Source organism: Loxodonta africana, chromosome 3 (genome assembly GCF_030014295.1).
Source record: "Loxodonta africana isolate mLoxAfr1 chromosome 3, mLoxAfr1.hap2, whole genome shotgun sequence".
NCBI classification, from domain to species: Eukaryota; Metazoa; Chordata; class Mammalia; order Proboscidea; family Elephantidae; genus Loxodonta; species Loxodonta africana.
In genome coordinates, this window is record NC_087344.1 from 105,522,445 (window position 1) to 105,536,731 (window position 14,287).

General features: G+C 40.8%; 1 protein-coding gene across 3 annotated transcripts in view; it reads right to left on the reverse strand.

Annotated features, from left to right (window-relative positions):
- JAK1 (Janus kinase 1) overlaps nt 1–14,287 on the reverse strand; it is a 149,538-nt gene that overhangs the window by 68,545 nt on the left and 66,706 nt on the right. The window contains exon 1 of one of the 3 annotated variants that reach the window (XM_064282094.1): nt 5,563–5,740. The exons of the other annotated variants lie outside the window; for them this stretch is intronic. The gene's annotated coding sequence lies outside the window, so the exon portion shown is untranslated. Of the gene's footprint in view, nt 1–5,562; nt 5,741–14,287 lie in introns of those variants that run through there. 3 annotated transcript variants of the gene reach the window in all.

Sequence of the window (14,287 nt, forward strand, 5' to 3'; positions counted from 1 at the left end):
TTAAAGCACCAACTTCACAGGTTGTTGTGATGATTCAAGATTTCCCCAAACTGCTTACATTAAAGTAAGTTTTTGACTGACTCATATTTAAAAAAAAAAAAAGATTTACAATCACCTTTAGATAAAACAGGAGCTCCAGTGGTGCAGTGGCTAAGTGCCTGGCTGCTAAACGAAAAGTCAGCAGTTGAAACCCACCAGCTCACTCCACGGGAGAAAGATGTGGCAGTCTGCTGCTGTAAGGCTTTACAGTCTTGAAAACCCTATGGGGCAGTTCTACTCTGTTCTTAGGGTCGCTGTGAATCATAATTGACTTGAGGGCAGTGGGTTTGGCTTTAAAACAACAAAAACCTAACTTACACATGCTTGAGACCACATCATATTGCACCCAAAACAGCATATTTTCCAATAATTTTATTTTCAAAATGTCGTGATGCAAAAACAGTATCTCTTGCAGATATGGCATCTTACGAAGCTTGAAGGTAACCATAATTTAAAAGAATATGCAGGAAACAACCTTGCATCCACACACCTCTTGCTAATTTGTATGAATTTATGTATATATCTCCTGTCACACACTAAGCTCTTTTGGGGCAGAAACCCATCTAACATGTTTCTCGTAACTTTGGAACCACTCAGGTTCTTAGGCACAAACAACGGAAGTCAGCTCTGCTTACCTCAGGGTAAATATGAATGAAAGGGAAGGAGATCAGTATACAGGAAGTCTGGTAAAGGTGCCACTACTAGCATGGCCACCAGTGGTCACCAGCTATCACCATGAGTGGACTAACTGCTGTTTCCACGAATGATGACAAACCACCCCTACCAATCTGCGCCATTCCTTCCAGATTCAAAGTCCTGAGAAGGAGAGATCCAAAAGGATGAACCCCTAGTTCACCCCCAGTCATGTGTCCATACGTCCTTCAGCCTCCATACCCGCAATGGAAGATCGCCTTAGAAACAAAGGGGGTTCAGATGCTGGACAACCCCCCCAAGTGGAAAATGTCCACTGTAGTCTATACCCCAAGGGAACCCAAATATCCCCTCAAAATATAGATGAAGTTGGGAGAGGAAAAAAAAAGAGAGGAAGGCTCAAGAAAGATGTTTCCCCTACATGGTTCCCTCTACCTCTCCTCAACCAAGGAAGCATAACCAGTTTTTATGTTTAGCTTTGAAACAGCCCTGCCAACAAAGGCTCCAATCTTAAACTGCAGGCAGGGTGCTCAGAAACTCTGTCTGCATAATAAGTTAACGCACTTAGTCTTCACCAAGGCGCAGAAAGCATGAGAGCAGGGCAAGGTCAACACCGTTCCTCCAGAGCCACCAAGCCCCTCACTCCCCCTACCCCACCTGTCCCAGTTTTCACTAATACGCTCCAATATTTTCTATTCTATACTATTTTTTTCTGCTCACTTTCTTTTTTAATGATAAGCAAGACTCACAAAATAGATTTCATAATTCACTAATGAAAAAGAGACCACAGTTTGAAAACACTGGTTTAAAGGACTCAACAAAATTACCAATAATAAAATCTATCTTATTTTCACTGTTGTTATTCAATGCATTTCCCAGCTAAACACAAAACTGTAAGATTTATTTCACTGGGATTCCTTTGACTATCAGTTGATTATACCTATTTTCTCACAATATGTAACCTACAATGTTTCAAACCCAAACAGCTGGACTGAGGTTAACTGTACAATGCCCCACCTACAGTTTTCATTTCAAAATACAGTCTCTCCTCCCAGAAAGCTCTCTGGTTACCTCATAGATCCATATAATGGTGCCACCACTAAATGCATTTGAATTATGGCGGTGGAGAAGAATATTGAATATACCAGAGACTGTCAGAAAAACAAACAAATCCGTCTTGGAAGAAGTACAGAAAGAATGCCCCTTAGAAGCGAGGGTGGTGAGAGTTCATCTCACGCACTTTGTATATGTTATCAAGAGAGACAAGTCCCTGGCGAAGGACATCATGTTTGGTAAAGGAGACAGTCAGCAAAAAAGAGGAAGACCCTCAATGAGATGGATTGACACAGTGGCTTCAACAAAAGGCTCAAACATAGCAACGATTGTGAGGATGGCGTCAGACCGGACAGCATCTAGTTCTGTCATGCACCAGGTCACTATGAGTCAGAGCTGACCTGACAGCACCTAACACCACCACCACCACCACCACCACCACCACCACTACCACCACTAGGTGAAGATCTGAAAATGTAGAAACTGCACTTGCAAAGCATGGAAGATCCATGTTTTAAATCCTGCCAATAACTGTTACTCTTATCCATGATTTATTCTCTGAAAGCAGAGAATACCAGAAAGATGTTTACCTGTGTTTTATTGACTACGTAAAGGAATTTGACTACCATATGTGGATCATAACAAATTATGGATGACATTCTGAAGAACAGAAATTTCAAAACACTTAATTGTGTTCATGTGGAACCTGTACATAGACCAAGAGGCAGTCATTTGAACAGAATAAGGGGATATTTGTGGAAATGGTTGAATTGGTATATGTTCTGCTGTATATGTTCTCAACAACAAAAAATAAATGATCAAATAAAAAATACAAACATAATAGCCACTGCCACCTCCTGAAATGGTTGAATATCGACTAATTCTTTTTGGTATAATGACTCTGTGTATTCCTTCCATCTTCTTTTGATGCTTTCTGCATTGTTTACTATTTTCCCCATGGAATCCTTCACTATTGCAACTCGAAGCTTGAATTTTTTCTTCAATTCTTTCAGCTTGAGAAACGCCGAGCGTATTCTTCCCTTTTGGTATTCCATCTCCAGCTCTTCGCACATGTCATTGTAATACTTTGTCTTCTTGAGAGGCCCTTTGAAATCTTCTGTTCAGTTCTTTTACTTCGTCAATTTTTCCTTTTGCTTTAGCTGCTCGACACTCACAAGCAAGTTTCAGAGTCTCCTCTGACATCCATCTTGGTTTTTTCTTTCTCTCCTGTCTTTTCAGTGACCTCTTGCTTTCTTCATGGATGATGTCCTTGATGTCATTCCACAACTCATTTGGTCTTCGGTCACTAGTGTTCAATGCGTCAAATCTATTCTTCAGATAGTCTCTAAATTCTGGTGGGATATACTCAAGGTCATATTTTGGCTCTTGTGGACTTGCTCTGATTTTCTTCGGTTTCAGCTTGAACTTGCATATGAGCAACTGATGTTCTGTTCCATAGTCAGCCCCTGGCCTTGTTCTCACTGATGATATTGAGCTTTTCCATCGTCTCTTTCCACAGATGTAGTCAATTTGATTTCTGTGTGTTCCATCTGGCAAGGTCCATGTGTATAGTCACCATTTATGTTGGTGAAAGGAGGTATTTGCAATGAAGAAGTCCTTGGTCTTGCAAAATTCTACCATTCAATCTCCAGAATTGTTTCTATCACCAAGGCCATATTTTCCAACTACTGATCCTTCTTTACATCCTAATCACCAGTAATTATCAATGCATCTTGATCCCATGTTCGATCAATTTCAGACTGCAGCAGCTGATAAAAATCTTGTATTTCTTCATCTTTGGCCCTAGTGGTTGGTGCGTAAATTGGAATAAAGTGGTATTAACTGATCTTCCTTGTAGGTATATAGATATTATCCTGTCACTGACAGCGCTGTACTTTAGGATAGATCTTGAAACATTCTTTTTGACGATGAATGCAACACCATTCCTCTTCAAGTTGTCATTCCCAGCATAGTAGACTATATGATTGTCTGATTCAAAATGGCCAATGCCAGTTCATTTCAGCTCACTAATGCCTAGGATATCGATGTTTATGTGTCCCATTTCATTTTTGACGATTTCTAATTTTCCTAAATTCATACTTCGTACATTCCAGGTTCTGATTATTAATGGATGTTTGTAGCTGTTTCTTCTCATTTTGAGTCGTGCCACATCAGCAAATGAACGTCCCTAAAGCTTTACTCCGTCCACGTCATTAAGGTCGACTCTACTTTGAGGAGGCAGCTCTTCCCCAGTCATCTTTTGAGTGCCTTCCAACCTGGGGGGCTCATCTTCCAGCACTATATCAGACAATGTTCCCCTACTATTCATAAGGTTTTCACTGGCTAATGCTTTTCAGAAGTACACTGCCGGGTCCTTCTTCCTAGTCTGTCTTAGTCTGGAAGCTCAGCTGAAACCTGCCCTCCATGGGTGACCCTGCTGGTATCTGAATACCGGTGGCATAGCTTCCAGAATCACAGCAACACACAAACCCCCACAGTACAACAAACTGACAGACACGTGGCATATGATCAGGAACTGGTGGTACTGAAGGAGGAAGTCCAAGCTGCTCTGAAGGCACTGGTGAAAAACAAGGCTCCAGGAATTGATCGAATATCAATTGAGATGTTTCAACAAACAGGTGCAGCACTGGAGGTGCTCACTCGTCTATGCCAAGAAATAGGGAAGACAGCTTTCTGGCCAGCTGACTGGAAGAGATCCATATTTACGCCTATTCCCAAGAAAGGTGATCCAACCGAATGTGCAAATTATTGAACAATATCATTAACATCATATGCAAGCAAAATTCTGCTGAAGATCATTCAAAAATGGCTACAGCAGTGTATCGACAGGGAACTGCCAGAAATTCAGGCCGGTGTCAGAAGAGGACGTGGAACCAGGGATATCATTGCTGATGTCAGATGGATCCTGGCTGAAAGCAGAGAATACCAGAAGGATGTTTACCTGTGTTTTATTAACTATGCAAAAGCATTCAGCTGTGTGGATCATAACAAACTATGGATAACACTGTGAAGAACGGGAATTCCAGATACTTAATTGTGCTCGTGAGGAACCTTTACATAGATCAAGAGGCACTTGTTTGGACAGAACAAGGGGATGCTGATTAGTTTAAAGTCAGGAAAGGTGTGCGTCAGGGTTGTATTCTTTCACCATACCTATTTAATCTGTATGCTGAACAAATAATCCGAGAAGCTGGACTATATGAAGAAGAACGGGGCATCAGGATTTGAGGAAGACTCATTAACAACGTGCATTATGCAGATGACACAACCTTGCTTGCTGAAAGTGAAGAGGACTTGAAGCACTTACTAATAAAGATCAAAGACCACAGCCTTGATTATGGATTACACCTCAACATAAAGAAAAGAAAAATCCTCACAACTGGACCAATGAGCAACATCATGATAAACGGAGAAAAGATTGACGTTGTCAAGGATCTCGTTTTACTTGGATCCACAATCAACAGCCGTGGAAGCAGCAGTCAAGAAATCAAAAGACGTGTTGCATTGGGCAAATCTGCTGCAAAGGACCTCTTCAAAGTGTTGAAGAGCAAAGATGTCACCCTGAAGACTAAGGTGCGCCTGACCCAAACCATGGTATTTTCAATCACATCATACGTATGTGAAAGCTAGACAATGAATAAGGAAGACCGAACAAAAGCTGACGCCTTTGAATTGTGGTGTTGGCGAAGAATATTGAATATATCATGGACTGCCAAAAGAACGAACAAATCTGTCTTGGAAGAAGTGCAGCCAGAACGCTCCTTAGAGGCAAGGATGGCGAGGCTGCGTCTTACATACTTTGGACATGTTGTCAGGAGGGATCAGTTCCTGGAGAAGGACATCATGCTTGGCAGAGTACAGGGTCAGCGGAAAAGAGGAAGGCCCTCAATGAGGTGGACTGATGCAGCGGCTGCAACAATGAGCTCAAGCATAACAACGATTGTAGGGATGGCGCGGGACCGGGCAGCGTTTCGTTCTGTTGTGTGTAGGGTCGCTGTGAGTCGGAACCGACTTGATGGCACCTGGAAACAACAACAATAGCCACTGGGAGGAATTTATTATAGCTCGCTTGCTCCTGGACATCATTAAATAAAACAAACAAACAAACCATTTGTACCACCCAGGGACCTGTTGCTACTCTCTAATCAGGGAAAAAAGTAGCTTTCCCAGGTTACACAGGGAGTTAGGGCTGGGACTTGGGGCTCAGGAGAGCTGATTCCTCATCTATTTAAGCCATTACACTGATACATCACTCTGTCTGCTGTAATTTTAAAACAGTTCAAGAATTACTAACGCCCCCAAAGCAATTAAGAGATGTCACCAAACAGAATGTAATTATTTGCCAAAGAGTAATAGAGATTATAAGTCCTATGACTTCAGAGGACAAAGAGATCATTCTAGCATGGAATGATCCCAAAGGTTCTCTAAAACAGGGTTCTCGACAGGTATAAAGGAGAGGTAAGGTCCATTCCAGGTGAAGATAAGGGTGTGAACAAAGGCAGCAGGCAAAAAATCACGACCCCTATTCAGGGGACAGTAAGCAGAATACTTGAGCATAATCATAAAGAAAAGTAGGAGAGAAAACTGATGAGGTAGGCTGGGGTCGGGCTGAGGTGGAGGAGAAAGAAGAGGGTGTAGTAGATAAAGGTCCCAGGACAGCTGAGACATTCAACTGGTCAACAAGCCCTAATCATTCGAACTCCATCATCTCCTAAAAGCCTGTATTAAGTCATATAAAGCCTGTGATGCATAGCTCAGTGAAAAGAATACAAGAAAAGACATATCACAGGAGAAGAGTTAGGAACTCGAACACATGGCAAAGTGATAGATGATTAATTGTTAAAAGCATAATACACCCAACCTAGGCAAAAGAGCATGTTCAGAGAAAGTGAAAGAGTGAGCGTGTAGTCTGAGAAGACTGCAGGAAAACCAGGATGGTGGAGGTACACGTTCAGGTCAAGAAGACCTGAGCCAGAACCTTGGCCCTAACACTTAAGTAGCTGAGCTCAAGCAACTTTTTAACCTTCTGTGACTGTTTTCTCATTTGCAAATATGGATAAAAGCAATTATTTCATACAACTATTTTAAGATCTGAAGAAAATTTTATAAATATGTTAGAACATCTGGCCTCAACAGACATTATAAAGCGTTACTACTATTACCAAGATAGCCCTGGTGGTACAAATGGTTAAGTGCTCAGCTGCTAACACAGAAAGGTAGGTGGTTCGAACACACTCAGAGGCTCCACGGGAGAAAGACCTAGTGATCTGCTTCCATAATGATTACAGCCAAGAAAACCCTATGGAACAGTTCTACTGTCAAGTGGGGTTGCCATGACTCAAAATAGACTCAATGGCACCTAACAACAACAACACTACTATCACCACTATGGAGGGATTTGAATTAAGTCTTTAAGGATGAGAAGAATATAGACAGGATGAGAACAGAAGCTGAGGGGCACATTCCACATAACGGAAACATCATGAAGGAACAACAAAAGAAGGAAAGACGAAATGTAAAATACTTTGCCTAGACACCGACTAAAAGCTTTGTATAAAAGAAGAGAAAGAACCGAGGTAAGGAGAAAGTTAGGGCTAGCCGACAGTGAGCCATAAATGCCTCACTAAAGAGTCTGGACTTTCCTCTGAGGAAAGAACCCCCTAGAAGAACTCAAATCCCCAGATTCACAAGAATTCCACAGAAACAAGGAAGCTTGTAAATGTGTTTGATGTGGGGGCGGGGGCTCTCAAACACAGGCAGATGGTAGGTGAAGGCAGGGGTGGCACAGGACCCTTGAAACTGACCTATGTAAAAATAACATCCTTCTTTTAAAATATTTTAAATGAACCAACTAGTCCTTGATGTATATATAGGCATTGTCCACTGAGATACCTCTCCTTCAGTGTGGGCATCTGAGAACAACAAAAATTAACTGAACAGATAGCCTCAAATACCGTCACTGGTAAGAGTTAATTTGAATATTTATTTCGGAAATCTATGCTTTTACCTCACCTTGTTTACTATATACATACAGTCACTGTGAGTCAGAATTGACTCAATGGCAACGGGTTTGGTTTGGTTTGTTTTACTATATACATACACAAAGAAGAAACTTCTTTAAAAAAAGAGAAATTAGAGCTTTCATCTGGGAATCACGCTGTAAACGAGTCAGAAAAACTTTGCCAAAGCTTCTGTCCTCCTGGCTGAAGGGCCTGGCCTGGACATTTACTAATAGCACTAGAGGAATCAACATTCTGTCTTGGTGATTCATCCTCCCCTGCAGAGGCTGAGGGAGAAGTTTGTGGGGCTGCCCTTGGGAATCACTCTGAATTATTTTTGTAACATTTTGTCCTTAGGTAAAAGGGAAGGCAGAGTCAGAAACAGGAGCCCAGGAGGACATCTATTACTCAGCAGAGTTGTTTACATAGCCGTGTTCTCCTATTATCCAGAATACAGTGTTCTGTAGACAGAAGTTACTTATGCTTCCAGGAATTTGAACACGGTAGAATGCACAAAAATGATGCTGAATGAAATTTCATCTGCTTTTGATGACTCAGAAGACCATCATCAGACCTCAGGCCTTAGAATCAGGATTTTCACCAATTTACATTTCACAAGACTATGAGGGGTGGGGTCGGGAGGGGGAATTTTTCAGTTGGTAGAATTTGCATAAACAAATTATACTATCCCCCAGTTAAAGTGTCTCCAGGAGCTTGCACAAATATTTCATCAGCTCACTGAGCTCTCTGATATGTGTCCAGCCAGGTGTTCCCTGAATGCTTCTCATCCTGGCCAGGAGAACTGTGTTTGTTCAGTGTCTTGCAGCTGTACACACAGCTAATAAGTAGCAGAAAAAAGGTACAAATCCAGGTCTTCAGATGTCAAATCTAATGGCTCCCACAGTGCACCAAAATAAATATTAACGAAGGTACCTCTACCTTTTTAGCCCTTCTTCCAAGGAATCCAAAAAAGCAAAGCTTAATTGCTACTGACCATTAACTAATGCAAAATCAGTAAATGAGGTAATTTTTACCACTTACAAAGCACATTCAATACATGGTCTCCATTAATCCACACAACAATTTTAAATATCCTTTCTCTTATTTACTCATAAGCAAAGGAAGGCCTAGAGCTATTAACTGCCTAGTAAAAGGTCACGTGCATTTATTAATAAGCAGGGCTCAAATGCAACTCATGAGGAGGCAAAGAAATGGAAAACAAAAGAAAGGACAAATGATCACAGTAAAAAAGGTCTAATTTTACTAATCATCAAATTAAAATAATAGGATGACAATTTTCATCCATCTAGTCAGTAAAGTTGGTGCTGTAGTTGATTTTAAATGTAAACACAGGCCTGGATTGGGCAGAAGTACACATTACTGTCATCTTCAAACAAGAAAAGTTATTTAGACTCCAGAAAATAAATATATACATTTAATATAGAAAGATATCACTGAAAAGCTTAAGTCCCCCTCCCTACTCTTCATCCAAACAAAAAAAAAAACCAAACCTGTTGTGGTTGAGTTAATTCCGACTCATAGCTACCCTATAAGACAAAGTTGAACTGTCCCATAGGGTTTCCAAGGAGTGGCTGCTGGATTCAAACTGCTGACGTTTTGGTTAGCAGCCGAGCTCTGAACCACTGGCCTACTCTCCAGAGGTAATCGCAGTTCAGTTTTTTGGTGCAACCTCCTTTGAGGACAATTTGAACTTTAAAAACTTCATATGTTTTGACTCAGCAATCCCACAGTATATTAATGAGAAAAGCAGGGAACAGAATAGCAAGTATAAGATGATCCTGGTTATATCACATACACCCATGCACATATTCCTAAAGTGAGAAAATAAACAGAGAACGGGGAAAACACTACAAAAATAATTATCTATGTTAACAGTTGATTATCTCAAGGTGCTTGTGGCATTAGTGGTTACTTCATTTTGCATGCTTTTTTGAAATTTCCAAATATTCTAAAACATATACTCTAACCCACCCACAACCAGAAAAAAAAAAAAAAACCTGTGGCCATCTAGTTGATCCTGGCTCTCAGCAACTGAGTTTCTACTGCTGCATAAGGTTTTCTTGTCTGTAATCTTTACAGAAGCATATTGCCAGACCTTTCTTCCATGGTACTGCTAGGTGGGTTTGAATTGCCAACCTTTAGGTTAGCAGCCAAAAGCAAACCATTTTACTACTCTCTAATCAGGGGAAAAAAAGTAGCTTTGCCAGGTTACACAGGGAGTTAGGGCTGGGACCTGAGGCTCAGGAGAGCTGATTCCTAGTCTATTTAAGCCATTATAGCAATACATCACTCTGCCTGCTGTAATTTTAAAACAGTTCAAGAATTACTAACACCCCCAAAGCAATTAAGAGATGTCACCAGGCAAATGTAATTATTTGCCAATGAGTAATAGTGATAGTAAGTGCTGTGACTTCAGAGGACAGAGATCATTCTAGCAATGGAATGATTCCAAAGGTTTTCCAAATTAGGGCTCTGGACAGGTATAGAGGAGAGGTAAGGTCCATTCCAGGTGAAGATAAAGGTGTGAACAAAGGCAGCAGGCAGAAAATCACCACCTCTGTTCAGGGGACAGTAAGTATAACATTTGAGCATAATCATAAAGAGAAGTAGGAGAGAAAACTGATGAGGTAGGCTGGGGTCAGGCTGAGATGCAGGAGGAAGAATATGATGCAGTAGATACAAGTCCCAGAAGTCACATGGACGGCTGAGACATTCAACTGGTCGGCAAGCCCTAATCATTCAAACTCTGAAATCTCCCCTACTTCTCTCCATCATCCTCTGGTTTCTCTACGAAATTACAGCAACAATCTCCTGAAAAGGACCTGCCTTCCTTCTCATCAAAAGTTCTTAAGTGGTACAAATGGTGAGGCGCCCAACTATTAACCAAAAGGCTGGAAGACTGAATCCATCCAGAGGCACCTCAGAAGAAAAGCCTGGAGATCTGCTTCTGAAAGGGCACAGCCTTGAAAACTGATGGAGCACAGTTCTACTCTGCAGCACATGGAGTCTCCATGAGTCGGAATCAACTCAATAGCAACTGATTTGGATTTTTTTTTTTTCCTTCTCATCTGCCTCTATTCCAGTCTCCACAAATGCAGTTGGTTGTATTTCTAAAATGCATGTCTGAAAATCTTATGCCCTTTCTTAAACATTTTTATTTCCTATTCTCTTAGGAAAGACGGCTTACAAGGCTACTTGTGATCTAGTCTATTGTGGCTCATCACCATTTGTACTCTGGACTCCAAAGATAATGAGTTATTTGCTATGCCTCAAATCTAGCACACCCTTTTCCACAAGCCTTTGCTGTCCCCATTTATCCTTCAATTCACAGCTCAGGAATCATCTCCAACAAGGCTTCCCTAACTTCCATCCTGCTTATCCCATCTGCCAAGTCCAGGTTAATGGGATATAAACAAAAGTGTTGTGTGGCAGTTTCCTTCCAAGAGGCTAATATATGGCCTTTGACCCTTTATCTGTTACTTCATCCTAAATGAATATGGATGCTACCAACTTAGATGATGAGAACAAAGACCACACCCAAAAGATAGCATAACTGTCATCTGAAGGAGCTGAAACCTTTGTGGAACAGAGTTACCATATCAATGTGGACCACATTCTTCCAACATTTATATGAGGGTGAGAGAAAGAAATTTTGCTCTCGTTTAAATCACTATCATTGTGGATTTTTCATCATATCCAGCCAAATTAATCCTAACAAACACAGAGGGACTTGCTCCATACTTTCAGTTAAAAGACAACTCTTCCATTATAGTACAAGAGAAAGGGGTAAATAAAGACAGACATGAACACATCCAACTTTGTAGAAAATCTGTAAACTTATCGTTATCACCTCAAAAACTCATCACAGCCACAGATCAATTGGTAAAGAAAGAAGCCCTCATGGGGCTGGAGTGAGACAGGAAGTGGTCCAGGGAAACAAAAACGGTTGGAGAAGTATACAGCCTCTGAACCTGTTTAAGGCGGCTTCTAATACAATGGTATAATGAATGATAACTGGAAGTTAATGGGAAAATGGGAAGTCTAGTAGTTACACACACAAGATTTAAAAAATCACATACCTAGGCCCTAATTTTGGCTCTGTACTCAAGGGGTGTGTCAACTTAAAAGCAAAAGGAAACCCATTGCCATCAAGTCCTCCAACTCATAGCAACCCTACAGGGACAGAGTAGAACTATACAGTTTTCAAGGTTGTAAATCTTTTATGGAAGCAGATTGTCAGATCTTTGTCCCACAGAGCAGCTGGTGGGTTTGAGCTGCTGACCTATCCATTAGCAGCCAAGTGCTTAAACACAGTGCCACCAGGGCTCCTTATGTCAACTTAGACATCCCTGAATCTCCAAGGCTCAGTTCCTTTAACTATGTTGTTGTTGTTGTTGTTAGGTGCCATTGAGCCAGTTCTAACTCATAGCAACCTTATGTACAACAGACCGAAACACTGCTTGGTCCTGTGACATCCTCACAATCGTTGCTACGTTTGAGCCCATTGTTGCAGCCACTGTGTCAATCCATCTTGCCGAGGGTCTTCCTCTCTTTTGCTGACCCTCTACTTTACCAAGCATGATGTCCTTCTTCAGGGACTGAACCCTCCTGACAAAATGTCCAAAGTACGTGAAACAAAGTCTCACCATTCTTGCTTCTAAGGAGCATTCTGGCTGTGCTTCTTCCAAGACAGATTTGTTTGTTTTTCTGGAAGTCCATGGTATATTCAATGTTCTTTGCCAATACTATAATTCAAAGGCATCAATTCTTCTTCAGTCTTCCTTATTCACTATCTAGCTTTTGCATGCCTATGAGGTGACTGAAAATGCCATAACTTGGGCCAGGCACACCTTAGTCCTCAAAGTGACATCTTTGCTTTTTAAGACTTTAAAGAATGGGAATATTACTAGCTCATATCTCCCAGCGCTGGTTGTATGGTAAGGAACCTTGCCAGGGCTAAAAGGACAGTAGTTTTTTCTCTGTGGATATACACTATAGAAATGGCTAGAAGGAAAATCCAGGTAGGAAAAAAAAAAATCAACAGATCCTTTGTGGTTGCTGTCTTTCTGGACTATAAATGATATCTCTTGTCATGAAAATTATGTTCACACAACCCCCATGTGTTCTAGCCCACACTTTTTTTTTTTTTAATTGTGCTTTAGGTGAAAGTTTATAGCTCAAGTTAATTTCTCATACAAAAATTCACACACCTATTGTTATGTGACCCTAGCTGCAATCCCTACAATGTGACAGTACACTCCCCTTTTCCACCCCAGGTTCCCTGTGTCCATTCAACCAGTTCCTATTCCTTTCTGCCTTTTCATCCCACCTCCAGTCTGGAGGTACCCATTTAGTCTCATGTATCTACTTGAACTACGAAGCACACTCTTCACCAGTATTATTTTATGTTTCATAGTCCAGTCAAATCTTTGTCAAAAGAGTTGGCTTCGGGAACGGTCTTAGTTCTGGGTTGAAAGAGAATCTGGGGCCATGTCTTTGGGGGTTCCTCTAGTCTCAGTCAGACCATTAAGTCTGGTTGTTTTACATGAATTTCTAGCCCACACATTTGACTTAGAGTCAGGAATCATGTCCAATACATATATTACAGTCCTACAGATTATCAAAATCAAAATCTAACCTGAGTTCTCGCCTTGACAATGACATCAACTAGCTCTGTGCTTCTGGGACAGTCACAAACTTGACTGCAAGTTCCTTAAGGACAAGAGCAAGATCTTCCCATCTCTACAGCTTCAAGGCATAGCTAGCATAGAGCTCTGAACCTAACAGACATTTATTTGTTCAATACATTTCTTAAGATGCTACCAGGTGCTATGGCTATACTAGGGAACAAGAATGACAAGGTCCTTTAATATAGAAACAAATACAATATTTTAAGTGTTGGTTTAATTAATGAATCAAAGCCAGAAAATGTCATACCCAGAAATGACACTAATGATTAATTAATTCAATCCACTCATATTACAAAAGAGGACACAGACCAAGAGCAAGTAGCAAACAAATGTAAAGATTAGGTTTAATCAGCATTCCCAAACTATGTTTTAAATTAAATCAGTGTTTTCAAACTAAGTTTCTGGAACCCTGTATTTCTATGAAAATAACTGTTTGACACACGTATTCCTGAAAAAAAGGCGGAGAAGGAGAATGGGGGTCCAAACCTGTGAGTTTCTAGCTTCTATAAAAATGTTTTGTCAAGGGACTTTTTAAATGGAATATATATTTGGGAAGTCTAAACTATATTATCTCTATGCTCTTTCAATCGCCTCATATGCATGTGAAAGCTGGACAATGAATAAGAAAGACCAAAGAAGAGTTGACGCCTTTGAATTATGGTGTTGGTGAAGAATACTGAATATACCATGGACTGCCAAAAGAACGAACAAATCTGTCTTGGAAGAAGTACAGCGAGTTTGCTCCTTAGAAGCAAGGGTGGTGAGACTATGTCTTACATACTTTGGACATGTTATCAGGAAGGATCAGTCCCT